The sequence below is a fragment of the Macaca nemestrina genome, chromosome 16 (assembly GCF_043159975.1).
Source record: "Macaca nemestrina isolate mMacNem1 chromosome 16, mMacNem.hap1, whole genome shotgun sequence".
Classification (NCBI taxonomy): Eukaryota; Metazoa; Chordata; class Mammalia; order Primates; family Cercopithecidae; genus Macaca; species Macaca nemestrina.
Genome location: NC_092140.1, coordinates 41809649 through 41834735, shown reverse-complemented (window position 1 = coordinate 41834735; position 25087 = coordinate 41809649). Strand labels below are relative to the sequence as shown.

The window sequence follows — 25087 nt, the reverse complement described above, 5'->3', positions numbered from 1 at the left end:
GTGTCTTAAAATGTTTTTATAGTAATTGATACAATAAATTGTAATCCCTAGTTTTGTCAAAACTACAATTTATTCACTAGCGTAAACAAGTAAAATGTAGGTTAATTCTCTCAAATAGCACAAGATATTTAAAAATCAAGTAGACCCTAGCTAGGATTGGAACTAACTGATCCTCATCTTTTTATTCATCAGTATAAGTAATTTAGAAATGATGAAAAAAATGTTTAACATTACGAAAGTATGGACACACTGGTAGTCATAACAAATATGTCAAATGCTCCTTTGTTTCCAGGAGGTAACCTACCATTTACCTTCTCCAAGGACTCTTAATAAAATGGACAGAAAAAATCAATTAAAGTAGTGAAATATCCCTTAGGATAAAGTTACTTCAACAGTCAGCGCACTTCTCAATAATCTCTTTATCTTGTGCTGAAGTAATACACATTTGTGCCATGTTTTTAAGTACTACATTTTTCATAATGAAGCTATTTAAAACGGAGCAGTGGAAAGAGAATGGGTGCTGATACAGCAAATGTTATGATATAAAAACAGGGTTATGAGGGAAGCACACACCAGAAATGGAAAACGTGATTAGAGGCAAAATGGAGGATGCAAAGGTTCTCATATAACAAGCCCATGAAGTAAGACCCCAAATATCTACCTAATCTCTACTATCTAGAGCTATTGTGCCCAAGAGCACCTCTGAAATACTATTATGGGACATTATTTCTGGAATCACTATCTATATAAAAGAAAGTAGTCCCAAGAATGAAGTCAGAACTTGAAGAATTCAGCATATAATTCCACACACTTTTTAACGGCTCTGTTGCCTTGCTGCACCCCCCTGTAGCCTATGTTTGACCCATTCTCTCACTTTATAAAGGGTTGACCGACCTTAACATTTTAGTGGCATAGAATTCTTTTGATGCACTATTAAAATTGGTTTTGTTTTCCTGTTTCAAAAACTGTGACTTTAATATGGCATTGGGAATAATACTCATTTGAGATCAAAGAAATCATGTGCACATTTTTGCATTGGGAATCAGAGAAGATGCGTAATTTTTGGTAGCTGAATAGATACCCACATATTTGTCAGCATTCTGAAAATCCCAGGCGTTGCATTTTTACCTCTGCTTTTTCTACTTTTCCCTTTTCCCACTTTGTCTTTCTCTCAGTGTTTGTCCATGTGCAGGGAGAGAAATTTAGTGCTGAGGCTCAGCCCAGGAATTTGCCAAACAGATAAGAAGACAGAAAAGCAAGCTTGCCAAAATTGTTCCCATTTCTCCTCAACTCCCCACCAAAATTCATTGTTCTTCCAACATATTTGCTGGTGAACACTTTGGAAATGTTGGCTCAGAGAGTCACAATAAGACCAAAATAGACCAAAGGGAGCTGTTTGAAATGGTAAACCACCAGTCTGTTAGAAAAGAAACCGGCCTGTTCAGTGAATGAATAAAATACCTAAAGCTTGCCAAGGCAAATAAAGGCTTGTTTACTGAGATGTATACAAATACAAGAAACAGAGCAAAAGGACTGGAAGAAGTAAACTAAAGAAAAGATGTTGTATGGAGAAGTCTGAATTAAAATGAGCTTTTAATCAATTTTGCAATCACTGTCATTCATGAGAAACTCTGTAACGCTTATTAAAATGAAAATAAAACAACAAGGGTAAGAACTCTGCTCTCTTGGCCTGCCTCCAAGTAAGGTAATTTTGTTTTGTCTCCTAAAATTATCCCTGAGGTAATAATTATCTCAGACTTTTAAAAAACTGCTCATCTCTAAGCTACTAGTGATTGATCCTTTATGTATTGGTGAAAAAAAAAAAAAAAAAAAAGCGGCCCTATTGGTCCATGACTGTATATATCCCCATTTGCCCACGATAGTCCTAGTTTATTCCTATTGTCCCAACAGAATTAGTAATATTGTCTCTGTTTATTCTCACGAGTGTCCTAGTTTGGCTAATTAATTTCATGGTTACCCTATCTATGCCACTCTGAAGGGATGAAAGAAGTGATGAAAGTCAATCTTCTAGCAAGCAACAACAACAAAATCACTTTAAAGAAGTTTACATTAAAGTTTACACAGACTCATTTTCTAACATTCTCCTAGAAATCTTCTACTATCTCATAAAATCACGGAGATCTGGAAATTTCTATTATATTAAAATATTCATACCTCTTAATACAAAACCAAGTGAATGGTAATCACTGCAGGCTATTTACCAACTTGAAAAAATAAAATAGTTCACTGACACTCCAAATAAGAGCAGAACCCTTGAATTCAGTTTATCATAGGTACTGAGATTTAGGAACTGGTAATAGTGTTACCTTCTCTTGCTCAATAATTGCCTAATAATAAATCTAGCCAAAGAATTCAGAATCACACATTTTATTCCTTTCACCATATTGAGAAAAAAGGTACCATTATAGAGTATTCTAGATATTTCTCGTTAAAGTCCCATTTTGTAGGCTATGAAGAATTCTGCATTTTCAAAAAAGGCTAAAATATTAAATAAAAACTTAATGTTTATTGAGTGTTTATTATGTCTCTCACTGTGCTAAGTGCTTAATATGCATGATTTCATTTAATGTCACCCAAGATTACTCCATTTTTAGATGAGTAAGCTAAGACTCGTAGACTTTAAATAATGTGCCTACAATCCCCAAGCCAGCAAGTGGTAGAGAAAAGATCTTAAAACCTAGTTTTTATCTGTAGCATAGTTTGTTCTTGTCCCTTAGAATTGCAGGAAAAAAATGTAATCTTTTCCTACTTGCAGATAATGCAAAGCTTTATAGCATTAACTCTGATCCACACTTCCTATTTCCCTACTCTACTAAGCTAGAAATCAAAGCGAGAGAAAATGCAAAGAGAAATAAGCTCTGTTAAAATGCCTTTGAACTCTTCACATCTCCTTCAAATATTGACTCAAATGTCATTTTCTCAATGAGGTAGGCCTCATTCTGACCACTTTATTTAAAATTTCACCTAGCCCACTCTTCATACCCCAAGCCCTCTCACTCTGTCCTATTTTTAATGTAATTTGCTTATTGATTATGTTAATTCTTTATTGCCTCTCTCTACCCCTAACCATGAGTGCTAGAATGTAAGCCCTATGAGGGTAGGGATTTTTATCCAAAACACCTGGAAGAAATGCCTGTCATACATTAGGTGCATAACAAATACTCATTGAATAAATAAAATACAGTTTTCATCGCTTTATACACACACACACACACACACACACACAATTCTGAGGCCTCTTAATTCTAGTAGTAACAGGAGAGAGTAACAATGTGAAATACGAAAGATAAGGGGGAAATGAAAATACATTATTCTCTAGTGGCAAATTTAAGGTAATATTGAGTAAATATACTTCCTCATTTGGAATTTAAGTTAAATCTATACGTGGTGTAGTTTTACACATATGATAATATATAAAAGCATTTATTTCCTTGAAAGCGTTTGGGTAGACCTACTATGAAATGACTGTTGGATTCACTAACTTCAATAGTAGATAAAAGTATATTAATACTCATTCTATAATACTATTATTTATTCAATTGTAAAGTAGCATTTCTAAAATACGGTGTTTTTTGTTTTTTGGTTTTTTGGTTTTTTTTTAACACCCTGTTGAAGTAGTGAGAGTGTAATAGACAACTGAGCTGGAAACTTGGGTAATTGCTACGACTACTTATCACCACTTCTCCACTGCAGGTAGAAGGTCAACATTGGTAAACTCTGAAAATTAACACTGCTTACTTTCCTTTTCAATCAGATCAGAAATGATTAAAGCAAAGGAATGATGGCAGGCAAAACAGATATGTCAGTATGAAAGGTCTAAGAAGTGCCAACCTACAAAAGGCTTGGATAGCTTAAACTTCAAAACCATGTTGATACTGCTTTTAATTATTAGTGAAGAGGTGTAAGAAAAATATAAACTCAAAAACTAAGAACAAAACTGGTAGACTCGATTCTTATTGCCCCCCAGTGGGATAATTTTTGCTAATAGATGTTTTAAAGTTAATAGATGATTTAAAGTTTGCAGATGTGGAGTTTATTGTTTAATATATAAATTCTGCATAGTATTAAGGAATTTCATAAATGGAGAAGTTTTAGCAAAAAGGAGTTCAGTGAGAACAACACATTATTCTCCAGTAGATGTAACTGTCATAGCTTTGTACATTGGTTTTGACTATAAGTGTGTTCCCTTATTTAACAAAAATATTTTGGCACACATAAACTCAGCAATTTGGTGAAGAAAAGAATGTTTATTACATACAGACTCTAAGAGTTAAAAATACTACATAGAATTGTTAAGATAAAGATATAGTGAAACCAAATTCTGGTATCAATCCCTTGAAACAATTGTATCACCAAAGCAATGTGCATGATTGTTTATAAGCCATCTGATGGGAGAGAGTTGAGTTAAAAAGTAATTTTGAAGCAATTTTAGTTTGTTAATTGAGAATGACTTGCACCGGATCATGCCCTCTCACTTTCTCAATGGTATCATGATTTTCATTTGTTGCTTCTAATTGTCTGTGTTTATTTTAAAGGCACTATCCTTTACACTTGTCCTCCCATTAGCATTGGATTGAATCAGCCAGTACACTCTGCAAACTCAATCTGCGGCTACCTTCCGTGGAGCCTACCTTTGCGGTTTGCAACAGCTTTTCTATTAAAAGGTCAGCTTACAGTTTAAGGTGAATTCTTTTAACAGACTTTCATTTTTATTCAATGGTATTTTTCAAATTCCGGTACAGAATGTTCCCATCTTTTGACACTAGTTATTATCACGAGCTCAGAATCAAACACAATAAAGGTATTTCTTCGAGTCACAGTCATGACTCAGCAGCACAGAAGACTTGCTCTCTGCAGGTCTCTATGTTTGACTTCCATTTCACTTTGAATAATTCATAATGGAAAAATAATATTTGACCTCTGAGAATTATTAAGAATGCTTTTTTCTTTTAAAAGTTAATAGGTGGTTTTCAAAGTTACTTGAATCCAGAAGACAGAAAAAATCAGTGCTTTTAATATCATAAAGAAATTATTAAAATGTCAATTAATAGAGTTATTTTGAAATCCATCTAAAAACCTCATTCATTATTTTATGGTTAAAACTCGCAGCTCCTAAATTTCTTCAAATTGCCTTTAAGAGTTCACACCAGGCCGGTTGCAGTGACTCACGCCTGTAATCCCAGCACTTTGGGAGGCATAGGTGGGCGGATCACGACGTCAGGAGATCGAGACCATCCTGGCTAACACAGTGAAACCCCGTCTCTACTAAAAATACAAAACGTAAGCCGGGAGTGGCGGCAGGCGCCTGTAGTCCCAGCTACTCGGGAGGCTGAGGCAGGAGAATGGCGTGAACCCGGGAGGCGGAGCTTGCAGTGAGCTGAGATCCCGCCACTGTACTCCAGCCCGGGCGACAGAGCGAGACTCCGTCGCAAAAAAAAAAAAAAAAAAAAAAAAAAGTTAACACCTAGGACTTCTACCCTAACTTTTCCCTTGAGTTCCAAATATATGTTTCTAACATCCCCTGAATAATACACAAGCATCTAACTCAAAGTCTTCAAAATGGATTACTTATGTTCACTAAACCTTCTCCTCCTCATGATCTTGGACTTACAACACTGTTCAGCAGAAATTAGAGAATTAATGTCAACTTACTTTTCTTTCCCCACACGTCTCTTTCAGTCTTTCCATTTTAGTTTACTTTTTCTTTATGTTTTCCTCCCTATATCCTCACTAAAGCCTTATTTATTTATTTATCTCTTTGTTTTTATTTTTTTGAGACAAAGTCTCACTCTGTCACCCGGACTGGAGTGCAATAGCACCATCTTGGCTCAGTACAACCTCCACCTCCTGGGTTCAAGCAATTCTCATGCCTTGGTTGCCTGAGTAGCTAGAATTACAGGTGCGCACCACCACACCCAGCTAATTTTTTCTATTTTTAGTAGAGATCGGGTTTCACTGTATTTGCCAGGCTGGTCTCAAACTCCTGGCCTCAAGTGATCCTCCCACCTCAGCCTCCCAAAGTGCTAGGATTACAGGCATGAGCCACCGTGCTGGGTCTAAAGCCTTAGTTATTTAAAACTAGATTATGATTAAAATCTCTGGTTTAAAATGCCTTCAATTTGTGTTACCTATCCAAAACACAAATTCAATCATATTATTCCCCTAATTAAAAATCTTGCAATGGAAAAAAAAAATCTCCCAGTGATTTACTGTTATCTACAATATAAAGTTCAAATTCCTTAATTATATCACAGAGGGCCCTTCCTGAGCTGACCGGTACCTATATTTCAAGAGCAATCTCACAACCCTGATCAACAGATATATCCTAATCTCCAGCCAGACCAATTTACAATCCATGAAAAATAACTTTATTTTTTCACATTCTCATTCTAGGCCTTCACATATTTATGTCTGCTTATTTTGCTTTCATTTCAGAAGCTTTAAATTCATTAAGGTAGATGTATCCTTTCCCATTGCTACAAAGTTAGGATAAAGAATAATGAAAATTGCAAAATGAGTAAGAGAAGTGATAAAATAAAAATAGAGCAAGGCAGTAAAGTATGTAAAAAGAACCTCTAATCATCACATCAATATCTGAGCAGATAAATTTGATTTCAATTTTTTTATATTCATGTCTTTAAGCTTAGATTTCCAAGATGGATGTGATTTATGGGCTTGGATGAAGAGTTTATCACTTTTCTTTCTGCCTTACAAACATTAAAGAACATGTGCAAAGTTGAGATGGGAAACACAAAAAACTTCTTAGCTTCTATCTAGATTATGATGATACAGTTGTTTCACCAGCCCAAGGAGGTATTTTACTGGATGTTTTAGAAGAAGCCTAAACAGGGTAACCTTCATGAAGAGGATATTCATTTTCCTGGCAGCTATATATTTTCTGAAACCTAAAATATGTGGATGCCATGAAATCACAAGATTTCAACTCTAAAAAGTTTATAAATATTAAACCACTTTATTTGCTGTCTTCTAAACCTGCCTTTCATCTGCTGCAATATTTTCTTCCCAGGGTTTCTAACAGCATTAATATAAAAATTTAATATGTATATGTGCTGTGAGGCAACTCAAAAGAGAACTTTAAAAAATAATGATGTCTTTTTTCTTTTTTTGCTTTTATTGTTATTTTTAATTGACATAATAATTGCACACAGGGAAGGGGGAGCAGGTAGGGAGGAGGTGGCAAGAGGTTGATTAATGGATACTACCTATTTTCTAATAAGGAATAAATTCCTTATTTAATTTTACCTCTAACAAAATCCCAAAGTTTCAGTTCTTTTACAGAGCCTGGATATGCCCATTTTTCTTGGTTCACAGAAAGGATGCTTGAATAGAAGCACTTCTCACCATAAATAAACTGTGAAATGTAGGTGAAAATTAAATTTAGTTACAGCTGCCAGCCTTGAGTCTTTTCTTGATGGTGGTTGTCTCACTTAAACAAGCACAGCTGTTTGTGACACTGGAGACAAACAAGTATTACTACCAAGGAGGACCGAACTGCCTAGAAATGAGAAAAAAAAAAAAAAACCAACAATCTGTACTTTCTAAGGTCACTGAAGAGCTGCTGCCAGTAAGTTGATCATTATGAGTTTTCTATTGTAAGTCCTAATTGTTGACCCTTAGTTCCTAAGTATGACCTGGAAAACTGGAAAAATGAAAATGACAAAAACATTTATTGAATTCCTACTAACTTCTACATAGTTTACAAACATCTCATAATTCATAATTTTCATAGTTCAACCTCCTTTCCCCAAATTTTCATCTTGCTGGTTAGGCATTAGGCTCCCTGACTGATAAATGAGAAAACTGAAGTTCAAATGGGTTACACAACTCATTTTAGGCTACAAGTGTAGTGTAATAAAGAGTGTAGAATTTGGAATCAGAAAGCCTGAGATAACTCATTTAGTACCTGTTTCCTTGGGCAATTTATTTAACTTCTCTGTAATTCAATATCTTCCTCTATAAAATGGAGATAAGACTGCTATGAGGATTAAGTGAGATAAGAAATGCACTCCAATTAGTGCTTGGCACAAGGTTAAGTGAACAAAAAATAATATTGATAGCAGAATTGGAGAAAACACTTCATAGTGTGAATTTTATGGTCGGGCATGGTGGCTCACACCTGTAATCCCAGCACTTGGAGGCCAAGGTGGGTGGATTGCCTGAGCCCAGAAGTTCAAGACCAGCCTGGACAAAATAGCAAAAACCCCGTTTCTATTAAAAATTTAAAAATTAGCGAGGCATGGTGGTGTGCATCTGTAGTCCCAGCTACTCAGGAGACTGAGGTGGGAGGATCACCCAAGCCCCAGAAATTGAGGCTGCAATGAGCTGTGATCAGACCACTGCACTTCAGCCTGGGTGACAGAGCATGACCCAGTCTGAAAAAAAAAAGTTAAAAAAATTTTTATAAAGGACTCTGATAGCAGAGTAATGTGACAAGTAGAGGAAAGAATGGCATGAATTCCAAGGAGAGTTGGAAATACAATGGTAAAGGATTATGGGGAATTGCTAGTGGAGGTTAGAAGGAAAAAAAAAAAAAAGAAGAAGAACCTATTTAAATACTCACCTATTACTCACAGTTAAATTTTAAAATACTAAAATATTTCCCCTTACAATTTACTCAGTGAGGTTAACGATAGGCTGAAAATGATTTTACAATCAAAAGATATCTATTCTTCTGACTCGTCAATTGGGTGTCTTGTTAGAGCACTGGCTAACAAGGTAAATGCTCAGATGAAGCATGATTTGTTTAAAGAGAATCTTCATTTTCAATAACATTTTATCATTTATGGAAGAGACACACTTCTATCATTTATATATTGAAACCACTGCACTATGAAAAATGTGTATGGGTTCTTTTTTGCATTACCTGAATGTTATTTTTATTTTTTATTATTTTTTTTAATTTTTATGGGTATATAGTAGGTATATACATTAGATGTTTTGATACAGGCATGCAATGTGAAAAAAGCATATTTTTTGGAGAATGGGGTATCCCAGATTTTATTGTATGTTTTAGAAGAAACCTAAATAGGGTAACCTTCATGTTGCTGGCAGTTATATATTTTCTGAAACCTAAAACATGTGAATGCCATGAAATCACAAGATTTGATGGAGAATGGGGTACCCATCCACTCAAGCATTTATCCTTTGAGTCACAAACAATCGAATTACACTCTTTAAGTTATTTTTAAATGTACTGCATGTTACTTATTTATTTATTATTCATTTGAGACAGGGTCTTACCCTGTCACCCAGGTTGGAGTGCAGTGGCACAGCTCACCACAACCTCAACCTCTGGGATCAACAAATCCTCTCCCCTCAGCCTCTCTAGTAGCTGGGACCACAGGTGCCTGGCTAATTTTTTTTTTTTTTTTTTTTTTTTTGTATTTTTGTATTTTATAGAGACAGGGCTTCACTATGTTGCTTAGACTGGTCTTGAACTCCAGGGCTCAAACAATCTGCCCACCTCAACCTCCCAAAATGCTGGGATTACAGGTGTGAGCCACTGTGCCCAATCATGAATGTTATTAAAGCATAGTACTGATGCTTCTAGGATTCTATTGGATTTTGAAAAATGATAGTACTCTATGTTCCAAATTTTCCATAGTAGACTGAAGTTTACAATTCTTCAAGAAGCTTTTCTTGTTTATTAAACACATGCAAGGGAGGCTGAAAGTTCACTTCAAATGTATTATATACCAAGCTCCATGTGCAACACTCTTTGATGTACATTGAACCAAAGGAAAGTGCGCAAACCATGCATTGTATCAGGGTCATTTAGGAGGATATGTTTATGGTGCCGGTTACAGGCAGCTTTGCCCATTGCTTAAACTAGGAACATTTATTCCTTATCAATATTTAAATGAGCATACTATTTGCAAAGCATTGCAAATTATTGCCCTAGGGAAGTCATAAATGCAAAGAATCAAACTGCATAGGAGAAAAAGGACAAAGCCAGCCCATTAAGACAGAAGTCCCTAGAGGAAATGAAAATGGCACTACTTCCTTCAGCATATCCTTATTTTCCCACAGAAGGGCCCCTCGCCTGAATCTTAGCACTAAAAGTGACGAAAGAAAAAGTAAAGATTTGAGACTTCCAAGAGCATCCATTAATAGAATTTAGAACTGAGTGATTCTGGTATGCTTAAAATTATGGTTTTAAGGCTCAACTACTGAGGTTTCCATGAATTTAGTTAGTTTCACAAAATACTGTTAGTTTGAAATGACATAAGGTTATGCATAAATAGTACAGGTAATCCTAGACAGGCAAGCAAGGCAGGAGTTGGCAATGAATCCATGCATTTAGTCATCCACCAATAGGTTCAATCATGAGTAGAAGCAAAAAAAATTAGAAACATCAGGATGTAGCCCACCTTTTCAACATACAGTTGATGTAATTCAACAAACCACCATTAAAAAGAGGGGAGTCATTGCTACATATTATATAGAAATACTGTACCTCTTCTCCTAAATGAGTAAGAAATAATACTTTTTTGTTTTTAATTGATGCAATATATCATTTATACATGATCTTTTGTGATTCAACACTTTGACATGACATTGATGAGATACTACACATTAACAGAAATAACAGAAAAAAAACACAAAATTTAGCTATACCACCGTTAACGCCTTACCTTAACAAGACTTCCAGCACTTTCCCCATATAATAACTAACGTGGTGAAAAACTGTTACTACCCACACTTGATTAAAGAAAATGTGGAACAATATTCAACCATAAAAAAGAATGAAATCCTCTCATTCAAGGCAGCATGGATAGAACTGGAGTATATTATTTTAAATGTAGTAAGACAGAAAGAGAAAGGTAAACACTACATGTTCTCACTCATGTGGAAGCTTCAAAAAGTTGATGTCACAGAAGTAAAAAGTAGAACAGTGGATACTAAAGGCTGGGAAGGGCAGGAGAAAGGAGGGAAGAGGAAGAGATTTGTCAAAGGACACAAAATTACAGTTAAATAAGAGGAGTCAGTTCTAGTGTTCCATAGCACTATAGGGTACGTATAGTTAATAACATGGGATATAGTTTCAAATAGCTAGAAGGAAGATTAATGTTCCCAACATCAAGAAATCAATGTTTGAGATGATGGATATGGTAATTACCCTGATCACATGTATCAAAACATCATTATGTACCCCATAAATATGTGCAATTGTTATATGTCAATTTTCTAAAAATGTTACTATAAATAAAGTGAATAAACACAGATGGGCAAGGTTAAGAATTACCCCACCAAGGAATTTGCACATCATGAAAGTGTGCCAATGTGATAAACAAGTTATTCATGTGCAATATGAGGATGCCAAGTACCAAACTATAATACTTTTTGGCTGTGAAAATAAATAATAATAACCTAAAGACATCAAAAAATGGCAAACTAACTGGATGGAAGAACTTATACAAGTGAGTCATTGACATGGGATGATGAAGCTGATTCTAGATGACAGCATGTGAAGAAAAAGTCCCTACTCCCAAACTTGCCGTAGTTACATATCAGTCTAAAAACTGGAAAGAAACTTTATTACAAACTGCCTACAGTAGTCTTTATTTACCATAAAATAATGTTTAAACCCCAATTATATGTCTGGTTAAATGGTTTTTAAGCTATTGAAAACAACCTATTTAAATGAATAGGGAATTATATACAAACCATAATCAAAATAGCTTACTCTGACAGTATTATGGAGATGGAATTGTGAAATAAGTATGGAGCGTGAACTCGAATTTGTCAAGAAAGGACTGGAATTATAATAGACAATAATCCAGTATCCTTATGTATTACCTTCTCCCCACTGAGGACCACTGATCTAAAGATATAAATAAGATTAATAAATTAACACTACAATTTTAAATTTTATCTTATAAGCAAATTATGACCTTATCTGTACTGTTTGTTGTGTGATAAGCGTCCCTATGATGATAACGAACTCGTTAACATTTTTCAGTCTTTTCCCGCCATCTTGGAGCCTACGGGGCCTACTGGGAACAGGACTTCTAAAAGAAAGTATGTCTGGAAGGCCGTGGTCGAAGGCCATGTTTTTGCTGGCTATAAGCGGAGTGGGTCTCCAGATCCAAAGGGAGCTCATTCTTCTCAAAATTGCAGGTGTTTATGCCCAAGAAGAAACTGAATTGTATTTGGGCAAGAGATGTGCTTAAGTACACAAAGCAAAGAACAGCACAGTGACTCCTGGCAGCAAACCAAACCAAACCAGAGTCATCTGAGGAAGATTCACTCAGGCGCACGGAAACAGTGGCATGGTTCATGCTAAATTCCAAAGCAATCTTCCTGCTAAGGCCATTGGACACAGAATCCATGTGATGCTGTACCCCTCAAAGATTTAGACTAACGAAAAGTAAATAAATCAAAGTCTATTTGTCAAATCCGCCGGGTGTGGTGCTTCACGCCTGTAATCCCAGCACTTTGGGAAGCTGAGGCCAGTGGATCACTTGAGGTCAGGAGTCCAGAGAGCAGCCTGCCCAACGTGGTGAAATCCCGTCTCTACTAAAATTAGAAAAATAAGCCCGTAGCGGTGACGCGCACCTGTAATCCCAGCTACTCAGGAGGCTGAGGCCCGAGAATCACTTGAAGCCATGAGGTGGATGTGGCAGTGAGCCGAGATCGCGCCACTGCACTCAGCCTGAGTGACAGGGCCAGACTCTTCCATAGGTAGGTAGGTAGATGATTGATTGATTGATTGATTGATTGATTGATAGATAATAGCCTTTGGTTAAGTACTATTTGAATAGGACAATATAATAGGAAATAAAAGTTTCAGAATGAGATTTGTTGGGTTCTATTACCTCTACTTGTCAGGTACTAGCAGTGAAACCTTAAGCAAGTAAACTAACTGCTCTGATCTTTAGTGCCCTCATCTTTAAAAGTAATAGTTAGAACCTATTTCTGATAGCTGTCACTGGGAGAGAAGGTGACCACATACCTAAACACTTAATATGATCCCTATCAAATACTAAACACTAAAAATAGTAGCATGTAATTATCAAACTGCAAATACATATAGTCTTAGTTTTAGTCTGACCACTCAATTCAAATGTTTAGATACTTCAAAAATGATGCATTTGGTGACCTTTCATAACTAATCTGATAGACAAACCTTAATTAATAATAATAAAGGTAAAGATAAAACCTCAACACTATAAAATCATATGAGTATATACATATATGAAGTCTATATGTTTATGCTTAAACTACCATAAGCATATGGGAAGCATCCAGGAATTAGATATCTTATAATATACCTAAGAACTAGTGTTATGTATATTTTCATTTGTTTGTTTTTATTTCATATAAAAATCTAAAATATATGTATTTGCATTCCTATTTTAATTTCTTGGTCATAATCAAAATGCCCCAAATTATGAATTTCATAAGAACATTTGCAAGTAATTCGATAATATGCAAACAAAATTCTTATGAGTCTATTGCATTTATAATGAGTGCCTACTATGTGCTAGAAAGTATCTGAGGGTTTTAGCACAAATAGATACAAAACTATACACCACAATAATCCCAAGGAAGTAACTCTTAGTTACGAGAAACTGAATTCATTCAAGTTGTAAAGTCTACTTATGACTTTGAAAAATCGTGATATCATCTTCTACCAGCAAGTATATAACAGCATTTTAAAATTTTAACAGTGATCAAAAAATAGCTTACATTTTTTAATACATAAGTGAAAATGCAACAAAAGAAATCCACCTGAATTTCTCTTCCTGTGGTGAATTTTAGACATGAGATGCTTCTGTAGCCAAATGCCCTGGAGAAAATCAATTAGATCTGATTTTAACAACCTACTACATTTCACAATATAGTAAGGGAGAAACAATGTGTATTAACATAAGACACTGCAATAAATAACTGACAAAGGAAGAACAATAGTATTCTGATATAGGTAATATTATATTATACTGATGAGTTCACAAAATATTGGACAGGCACCAAGTTTTTGTTAAATGGTTGAATGCCTATCTCAAATTTATTTTCAAAATGGGAGACTACAGAAAATAATCATTTAGGGGATCTCGAGATGCTTGGTCACATGTCTCAAAATCACTGTGTTCGGAGACACTTGTTACAGAATAATTATAAATTTTGTATTTAGTTTAAGAAAATTCTGGAGACTTAGCCATCCTAGAATGCTCTAGCCTACTTAAAAAGAAATCAAAGATTCGACAATACCCACTATAATCTTCTATAGAATCTCCTGTTTTCACAGAGAATTGCATGACAGTTACTATAGATATTGAAGCCATTATCCCCCCCAAAATGATATTTCTTTTACATATGCTATGACTATGTTTGTCTTATCTTGCTTCTCAAAAATTTAACCATGTTAATCTATCATTCAAATTTTCTTTGAAAGTTAAAATTAATAAAATTTTAATAAATGTTATATGTATATAAGGACCTTGTAATTTTTTAGAGTTCACAACTTCTTTTAAATTATTACAGTTTAATTGGTATTTCCTTAGAAAGAAAAGCAAATTGTGATAGCAAGAACAAAAATAGATTTTTCTTCATGCTTTGTAAGCTCTTCTGGTAAGAGAGTTTTAAAAATTCAGTTGAGAATTCTAAACAGGTAACAACTTTTTTTTTTTTTGTAAACACAGTCTCACTCTGTCACCCAGACTGGAGTGCGGTGGCATTATCACAGCTCACTGCAGAGCCTCGACCTCCCAGGCTCAAGCAATCCTCCTGTCTCAGCCTCCCAAGTAGCCTGGCTAATTAAAAAAAAATTTCTTTTGTACAGATGTCGGGGGGTCTCACTATGTTGCCAAGGATGGTCTGTAATCCCAAAATGCTGGGATTACAACTGGTCTGTAATCCCCAAATGCTGAGATTACAGGTGTGAGGTACCTCACCTGGCCCAGATGACAACTCTTGAAACACACCTTAAAATTTCTGCAGTACTTTCAGATAACTAATCGCATTCCTACCTTCACAACCTTTTGAAATCAGGAGAAAACTTATCAGCATTATGCCCACTTTATATTTGAGAATCTGGAGTTTCAGCTTGACTAATCCAACATCTCTCACCCAGGCAATTCACATACTTGGAACCTAAAATCAAGTTTCCTGACTCTTCTTATGACTCTACGGTGTCTATACATTAGTTAATCTAAAATCTAGAGGTATTGTGATAATAAAATACTTCCCTTGGATATTAATGACAATTTCTTTTGAAATAACATAATGATATTTTTGTGGGAAACATTTCCTAAAAATTATACTTGTTGCTAATGCTTTAAAAACTGAGTTTTTGTATATGTATTGATAATTAAATTTTCTTGCTACCTGAAGTAACAAGTGTGAACTGGAGGAGATGAGAATATTTCAATTGACAGTCACAACTATTTTACACACCGTCAGATCCGAAACATTCATTTCAACATTTGACAGCATATAACAATCTCAATACTGTGAACTCCTATATAGTTTGCTATGGGCAAGAGACCTGCCCTTACACAAGCCTGTGGATCGATTGGTCTTGGTAGAATCTTATTTTAAGACTCTTTAGGTCGGGCGCAGTAGCTTACGCCTGTAATCCCAGCACTTTGGGAGGCCGAGACGGGCGGATCAGGAAGTCAGGAGATCGAGACCATCCTGACTAACACGGTGAAACCCCGTCTGTACTAAAAATACCAAAAATTAGCCGGGTGCGGTGGCGGGCGCCTTTAGTACCAGCTACACGGGAGGCTGAGGAGGGAGAATGGCCTGAACCCGGGAGGTGGAGCTTGCCGTGAGCCAAGATTGCGCCACTGCACTCCAGCCTGGGCGACACAGCGAGACTCCTCTCAAAAAAAAAAAAAAAAAAAAAAACTCTGTAAAGCACTGATTTATGCACAATTGATCTGATCAGCCAGGCAGTCAATGTGATTTATTAGCTAAGATGGCCAAAACCCTTTGTTCTCCTTTTTCATGCAGTAGTAACTCACCTCATTAGAGGTGGAATCATTATAGGAAGCTACTGAGAAATAGAAGTTGAACCTGCTGGCCTGACTTCTTATTTCTCGCCCATCTATGGATCTACCAAATACTAATAGCTAGACACTAAGACCAGAGCTGCTGTGCACACATGCGGAAGCCACTGTACTAGAGACGGAGAAAGCAGATCAGAGGTTTCTAATATTCTTCCACTCTGAAACATTTCCAGGTATCAAACTCATTCATTTAGCTTCATGAGAAACTCATTCATTTAGTTTCTAGCAGATATTTTTTCTTTATTTAACTGCAGTAAGACAAATGACTTGTATTACTTTGTAATTATGGTGCCTAACTAAACATAAGACTAACAATGTGTATAACAAGAGTTGGCAACCTACAGTGTACATCCAGACATATGTACACACAAATGTATACATACGCTTACACTCCTAATGTTGCACAAGATCCAGTTGAACAGCCCAAACAGGTCCATCTGTAGACAAAATATACATTTGAATTTGCCAAGCACTTATATTTCCTATAATATGTTGGGGAAGGATCTATAGCTCTCATAGGTATACATCAGTACATTTGGTACAAATGTTCCTTCCTCTTGTTAAAGTTTATCTCCCAGCCAAGATACCCTAAGTCCCTACTGATTACTAGCTATCTCCTTAAAATTTGTTAACAAATAGTTAGAGAAGGAATGTAACAGAGTAATTTATGTTCATTTCATGAGATAACTCCACTTTAAAACAGAGTACTACTCAACACCTTTGGGCTCTTCCATGCAACCTTCCACTAGGAGTGCAAGGCCAGGAACCTTAATTCCAGTAGTCTAAGCTACGCATTTCCCTTTGACTTGATAGAAGATTCCTCCCTCCCAACAGTTATTTGGAGAGATGTGACCTGCTAATAGCTTCCTTCTATACCGTATCCATCTCTAAAAGAATGAACACTTTGCCACTTCCCTGCCCACCCCCGATGCACAACAATAAAGTCAATAAGAGACTACTTAATATTCTACTATTAACAGTTTAAAAACCACACATGATTATTCAGTACAAAAATGTTGAGGAGAAATACATTAATTCACTATATATGTGCTATATAAATTGTGAAAAGTTTGGATTTAAAAATTCAGATTTACTTAAGCCCAGTTATATAATTTCTATACAAAAGTACATATGGCCACTGTCTTTGAGTTACTCTGACAAATGAATGCTTTGGAATATGCTGAATGAATGCGCAACTTTTAAGCTGAGCATTATTTCAATAACTTTAAAATGCAACAATGAACAAGACAATTTGTAAAATATGTGAATATCGTTATAACTCTTTCAGGAGGTACAATACAACCTATCCTTATTACCAAATAAGCAATGTCAAATGACAAAAGCTTTAGCTATTGTACTGGTTCAAAAGAAATGCAACGTGTGTGTGCACATTTGTGCTGTGATATGTACGTCCATGAGTATGCTTACAATCACATATTCAAGACCAGAAATCTTTACTGAAAGGATTACAGGTGAACATTTTTCAGTGTCAGAACATCAGTAAGAGGAAATATAATCTAAGATCTGAAGTTATTATTCTCATCAGACATTTGCTGTTGACCACATAAACTTTTTCTTTAACCTTCTTCTTAATAGAAACTAATCAAAGGCAAGTAGCTTCTCCTGATTTAGGTTTTTGTTTCAAAACTTTGGTTGGATTACTATTTTAATAATTACCTATTTACTGCTACAGTTAAAACTTCATGTTTAAATACATTTTATAGTTTACATTATAATTTACATTACAATTAGTATATTACATTATAACTAGTAAATAATGATGTTATTGGCCATTTTGATTTATTTATTATGTCCTATTCTTGAAATAAAACTTTGCCTATATTCTTAATGGCTTAAGAGAATAGTTTCTTTTCCTTTAGTTAATTGTATTTTCTTAGCAGCAGTTTTATAAATAGAATAAGACACTCTAGGGAGAATACTGAGCTGGTATATAGTGGCCTTCTTGTTGTTGAAATCATTCACCCTTTGGACTTGTGAACCACAAAGCCCCCAGAGCTCAGCAAATCCCAGCATAGCACATGCCAAGTCATGTCTTACTGCTTTCACGTAGTCCTCACATTCTAACCACCACCCCAATATCGCTAGATAGCTCAATACTGATGAGTATAGCAACAACTGAAATCATAGTCTACGGAATACAGTCCTGCCATCAAGCACATGTTGTTACTATATAAAGAATACAAATTCATCTGAAACTTGGGACTACTTGGGATGAATTTTTAGTTTGAGACCCCAAAGATTCTTAAAATTGTCTTGTGCATTTTGTTTAAAAATTGATATGTAGTCTAGTCATTCTCAGTGGGCTACTGCAGCCATTTAAACAGTGAGTGTACAATCTCTGCCTAGTTAAACTACACATTTACATGGCGAGAGTACCAATGAGTATGTTTCATCAAACATTCCTGGAAGCTGTCTGGCCAATAGGAGTGGTTTGAAACGGTTTTCTAATCACTGTTGAAATCACTGATAGTACTGTCTGTCCACACTATGACAGACAAAAGCTGAAATGTATTAAACATAGCAATCCATCATCCTGCAGATGGGAAGCAGGAGCCAGCCGAGTTCAGAGGCAGTGACTACCCGCTGCTTAACAAAGGCTGGAGTCCTGACAGTTCAGTCCCTTCCTTGCTCTTCGCGACCACCCCTCCATCTGAGATGAATGAGTGTAATCAATGAGGGAGAAAGCCTGCTGAGGATCTCAAATTCAAACATTGTTACATTTAAAGTGCTGCTTTTTTTTTTTTTTTTCCTAATCAGAACTGTTGCTTAAACAGTGTTCTCCAACTACAAGAAGACAAGCATTTAAGTGAATGAATGAACAAATGAACTATAGATTCAAGAAGCATATCCTTAGAAAATACTGTCCTGGTATACCATTAAGTTTAGAGAACTAGCTTTGAAATAAAGCTATGATCCTAATTCAGAGGAAGTTTTTTTAAAAAGCCACCCAATTAAGGGTAAGTTTACATTGTTTGGAGCAAAGGAATAGTGATGTTCCCTTTGAATGACCAAGAGATTATTTTTAAATAAGCACCAAATACAAATAAAATGCTATTGGCTAAAGTTCAATTCGTTTTGCATACTTGTTTGTAATAAGGACATATGAGTCACAAAATAGCCAAAGGGAGGGAAAAAACCCTCAACTACTAACAGCACATTAACAAAGTATAGAAACGAAAGACACTTTTCTTTGGATTTCAGCCTTGTCATTTCCAATTTTCTGCTCCTTGGACATGCTTGTATTCAAATTCTGGAACATCTATTCAGCATATCAATCCTAATTAGACAATCTGGGTCTGGAAAGGATGAGAGCTGGGTCATTTGCATAATTTAATCATAAATACTCAGTGATACATATTTCCAAATGCATTTGTACAATTATCTTTTCATCCTTGGGGCAATGGTATTAATATGATTAGGCAATATTTCTGGAAAAAACAGACAAGTATGCACTCTTTTTAACTGCAGCTTAGGGCGATATGAAAAATTAATTAATTTCTGAAGAAAATCAATTTCTCTACGTGACCACATTAGACATTGCTAAACCAAGACTCAGAAACCTCTCTCAATCACTACATTTTATCAGGCTCTTCTAAATTCTGATTAGTATTTGAACAGTTCAATAGAAAAACTGGTAATGTATCAAAGAGCATCTTAAATTTTGAAGAGATCTTTCTGCCTACTTTCTTTTAGGGCACACCACTCTGCTTTACTTTAATGCATTGTTATTTAACCAGTCAATGAGAAGCCTGTGCTTTTGGTGTGAACTCATCTTGAGTGATCTTTTATTAATGTACATTAACCAATTTCAAGGACAACAGGATAAGGTTACTTTGGAAAGGCTTTCTCAAGAAATGGATTTATATTCATCTAAAATAATCCTAATGCACATGGCACTGTTTATTATTTAAAAATTAGATAAACCAAGTCCTCTTTAAAAGTACCATTTTCGTAAGAAAAACATCGTAATATACTTAGTGGAGCTCTAAGAACCCAGGTGGCTAATCTGATTTTTTAAAAAGAGATTCTGCTTTGTATGTTAATTAGTACAAAAGAAAGAAGTCACATTTGTGAGTTTAAATGCACTATTCTTTTCTTTTCAATCAAATGAAAAAGTAGAAATTACTGCATGCAAATATTCAATATTCATTTAATTTACATAAAGGTGCTTGAACAAATTTTTGATTCTAACAAGCTCATTTTTCATGCGTTTTGTCTTTCATCCTAATCTAGCATCTGTCATTCCTTTTTGAAGTTATTATCGGCCCAATTCCCTCTTGGACATGGTTGCTGGGTGACCGGTATCTTAGCACCCACTTTGACAGGAACAGATGTGAAACTGATCAAGAGATTTCCCAAGGGTACCTGAAATCACAAACAACTTTTGTGAAAAACAAACAGCATTCCTGTCATGGGCCCTTATTTAACCCACTCTCCAAAAAAAAAAAAGAGCAAAAAGTTTACTCCAGATCAAATATGCCATTTTAATTTTATTTCCTAAGCTTGGAATAAAATACTGTAATTAAATACAATTGTATTATATTTCACAAATTTGAATTTAAGAGGTCTGTTCTAAATACCAATAGCTCAAAAATCCAGATTTTGGTCTGTTTTTGGCTAGATGTTTATAGGTAAATTTCATGGTAAAATGTTTCTATTTCATGCACAATTTCACTAGAGTTTCAAAAAAAAATAAAGGTGGGTTATGATGATAATTTGGATGATAAGAGTATTCAAGAAGATGAAATTCAGTTTGGTGTCTAAAAGCTTCCTATTTTGAGTATTGTGTACAATTCTGTGCAGTAATAAGGATTACTCTACTTTCAGAGGATTGGCTACAAAATAAAACTTCCCCTCTCCTCTCATGCATTTTATAGCAAAAGTTTTTAATGTGTCTTTATTTCCAGTTCATGTGGTGTGTAACATCAATCATTATTGGAAAGAGAGCTAGAAAGTGCCTCTGAAAGACAAAAAAGGTCATAGAAACTTCATATCATCACCATTACAAAAGTCAGATTAGGTTGCCTTTTCTGAAATAGATTATTTCTAAGACCAGCATAATGATCTTATGATCTACCTACTTTCCTTCCTTCCATCACAGAGAGAGTAGAGTGCAGTAGCCATGTTAAATCACCATGAAACTAGTTGGGGTAAACTTTTAAATGAAATTAGGTATATAATTAAATATTGGTATTTTATAAATACGGCATCAAGTGATACTAGGAAACAGCCAAAGAACTGATATGATTTTTCATCTTCATTGAAATGGTAAGTATAAGGTCAAGGCAGAAAAAATGTTAATTTACAGTGAAAATAAGTGTTTGTGGGTTTTCTTGACACTTAGCAGCCAACAGAAAAAGAATAAACAATGCATGTTTAAAACTCCAAAGAGTTTTTCCTAGATGATCATGACTTATGATAGTAAGGAAAGTGGTATACCTTCCATCGGCAATTTTAATATTTTTCCTCTATTCCAAGAATTGATTTAGTATAATTATTATTAGGGACTTTTATGTTTGGTTCTGATTGGGAAATAACCAATAACCACTTATCCAAAGGGTTTATTCAATGTCAAGTGAGAAAAAAGTAAAAAGTCTTTGGAATTATTTTTAATTTTTAATTTGAAAAGGAATTTGCTCACCTCAATTTCAAAACCCAATGATGGAATTATTTAAACATCATAATTGTAACAGCATATACATGTGTTGCCTTACCATCTATAAGATGTTTTTTGTGTATATAACATTGAGAACAAGTCATTCTATATGGAGAAGTAGGTCTTGATTCTATAATCTAATGGTAGTCATTTAATACTGTCAAACAAGTAGAGATGCTATGACCTTACCCATTTATATTAGTTATCCATTTGCACTTATATGACATAGCACAGTCCAGAAATTAAGCAAACTACTACACACCTAAATTCTTCTTTATTTGGAACAAACTGTTAACTTCAGTTGTCCAACTTAAGCCCATTTCACATAAGTAAAGTGAATCCAGCTAAAATAAAAATATCTTTTATGCATCCAGTTTATCAGTGACCACCTTCATTTATTATTAGTAGTAGCAAAAGCAGCATTCTGGAAACCCTGTCAGATGGTCCAACTAAAAGCAAAATTAGGTACATAAGCATTTAAAATGTGACTGTAAGAAAAATTAAATATATTCCTAGAAAAATCCTTATTTGGAAATGTTATAACTAGGAAAATGTCCTGAAAAAGTTTCTTCTCCTACTTGGACTGACTCATTAGTAAAAAGAAATTGATTAAAAAGTACAAAATAATTGTTTATATATCTAATTAAATTTCTGTTTAAACTCCTTAAATCTAGAATGTATACATAAAAGGAAGAATTTTGCTTTAAAAAGTAACATTTTAATAGCATGAGAAAACTTAAATAGCTGCAAAATTTTGATGGCACTTTGGCTGAACTGTGAAGTATCACTGATGAATAATATTTTTTTAATTTCCTAAGAATATCAAGGTACTAAATATGGTAGCCAAACAGGTGTTAACAGAAAGAAAAATCAAATTTGACCCAGAAGGCTCCAATATTAAGGTTTGAATTGAGATCAGTTCATTCCTTTCCCATGGGGTAACTTGTATAAATGTAATTCTATAGTTTCATAAAAGCAGGTCAACTTTCTGTCCCTGGGGATCTTTTGGCAATTTGAAGCATGGAAGCACTGTTCCTGGCTACAAGTTCAAATCTGCATGTACCATACTGTCAACAGTGTGTAAGAAAACAATCAGTGAACTGCAGACATATATTCATCTTTGATTACAGTATAAACTTATCAGAGCATTCTTAGAGGGTAAGAATAAAGGTGTCAGAAATGACAATCATAAAATATTTTGAAACTATTTTACTTACTTATACTTTTTCCTACCAGAAGATGCAAAAAGTAATGTGAAATATTTGTATTTATGTAAATATCTAAATGCAAAGATGAACTTTTTACCAAATACTGTGTACAAGGTTTTATATTTTTACAAAGTTTTTTTTAATTCCATAAGCTTTAGATGAAGCAGAAACTTTTAAGTCATCACTGTTTTATAAGCATCTTTCTACATTGCAAAAAATGTATGCATGCTTGCACTCTTACCGATGACGTAATGACTTGACATATGCCATGGAATTATTGAGAAAGTAATTTATTTCAATTTAACTGGATCTTTACTAGGTGTTTTCAAAGACAATTATAGTCCACTGCAAGAAGTGGTAATACACATCTCCTTATGTAGACCTGCAGATTAACCCACTGACCTCATTCCTAACTCATTTCATTGATGGCAAAGCTTTTAGAAGAGTCTCTTTTCCTTTATGTTATGAAATTGTTTTCCTATCATTTATTCACTGATTCTAAAGGATATGCTTGCTCTAAGTGCAAGAAGCAATGAAATAAACCAATAAAAGAAATAGACCAAGGGCATCAAGCACATTTAGTGTCATTTAATAATGTACAGATTCTAATAATCATTTAATATCTAATTTATACAAATAAAATAATTATTATACATATATTTTTAAACAGATAATTTAAAGTACATTATCATAAAAAAGGTTTAGGAAAATTAAGCTACGTTTTTAATCACTGCCCTAATAACCATATAGCCTTAAATATTAAATATTTAAAATATTTAAGTATAAACTACTTCTTTAACTCTAAAATTAATTCTATTTTTTCTATTGTAATTCAGTAAAATAGGAACTGTTTTTTCATGTATTGTTTCATGTTTTTATGAATTACAAAAAGGTAAAATTAAAGCCAACTGTAATTTCCTAAGTTATTTGTCCTGTGGCCTTATATCCTACAGGTGTGTATGTATGTTTGCATGTGTCTGTGTGAATGTATTCCTACACAACATATATACATGTATGTAAAGGCTTTTCTACCAAATGTATGACAATTATTTAAAGCATAATTATAGAGTACAAATGAGCTAATGCTAATACATATAAAAAAATCCACCACAGGGTTCTCTAAATTACTGATAAAAATTTTACACTTGTTGCACACACAAGAACATCCATCCTCATATAAAATGTGTGACAGGTAATATGAAAAATGAAAGTGTTCCAGTTTACTCTTTTAAAATCAAAAGGCACTATTTAACTGTAAGTTAATAGTTAAATAACTGTAAGTGCCTAACTCAAGAAGATAATATCATTTTGAAGAATCAAGTTAAATAAAAATCCTAAATTTGAAACATAAAATGGAAAGTAATACTGTTGAATGCATCAGTATATTTTAGCAGAACTATGATGGGTTCAAAGATTTGGTATAACTTAAGTGATTTACTTTGTTCATATATAAACAATATGTTTTAAAAATATAACACTATGAATATAACAGCCCATTTACTGTTGCTATTAATAAAATATCAGGATACAGTTTCAGATTTTAACAAAATACTCCATCTGCCTGATAAGTGACTGTAATACAGTATTTCTTAGTTAATATATTCTAGAGATTTATTTTCATTGCCTTTACTTAAGAAATGACCAGTGTCCCTTAAATGGAATTAGTAAGTATTTACTGCAAATGCTTCTATATGCTTCCATAAAATATCTCCCTTTCAACTAGCACACTTTCTTTCTTAAGATATATTTTGTTTGCCCTTGAAGAAAAATAAGGTTATTTTTTTCCTGTTGTAACTGGAAAGGCAATCTAATTATTTAGAAACATTCGATACCATACAAATTCAAAGATCATTTAACACTGTGACTTTTTAATACTTCATGTTTACCACTCATATACCATTCATATATGCTAAGGAAACAAAAACATTTCTCAATTATTCAATGTTACCAATCAACATCAACCAATATACTATGTGGCTTATTGCAGTATTTGCTTCATGAAAATCATGCTTTAAAAGTATATCCATATTTTTTTTTTTTGTCAAAGATATAGGCTATTTTCAAAATCCACTGCAGGATTCTTAAAGATCTACTTACAGACAAATCAAAGTATATTTATTTATATTTTTCAAACCATAGAAAAT

General features: G+C 34.3%; 1 protein-coding gene and 1 pseudogene across 5 annotated transcripts in view; one reads left to right on the top strand and one right to left on the bottom strand.

Annotated features, from left to right (window-relative positions):
• Window positions 1-25087, bottom strand: part of LOC105481766 (dachshund family transcription factor 1) — a 510299-nt gene that overhangs the window by 398120 nt on the left and 87092 nt on the right. The gene's annotated exons all lie outside the window — the stretch shown is intronic.
• On the top strand, window positions 12066-12401 carry LOC112426643 (large ribosomal subunit protein eL33 pseudogene; annotated as a pseudogene).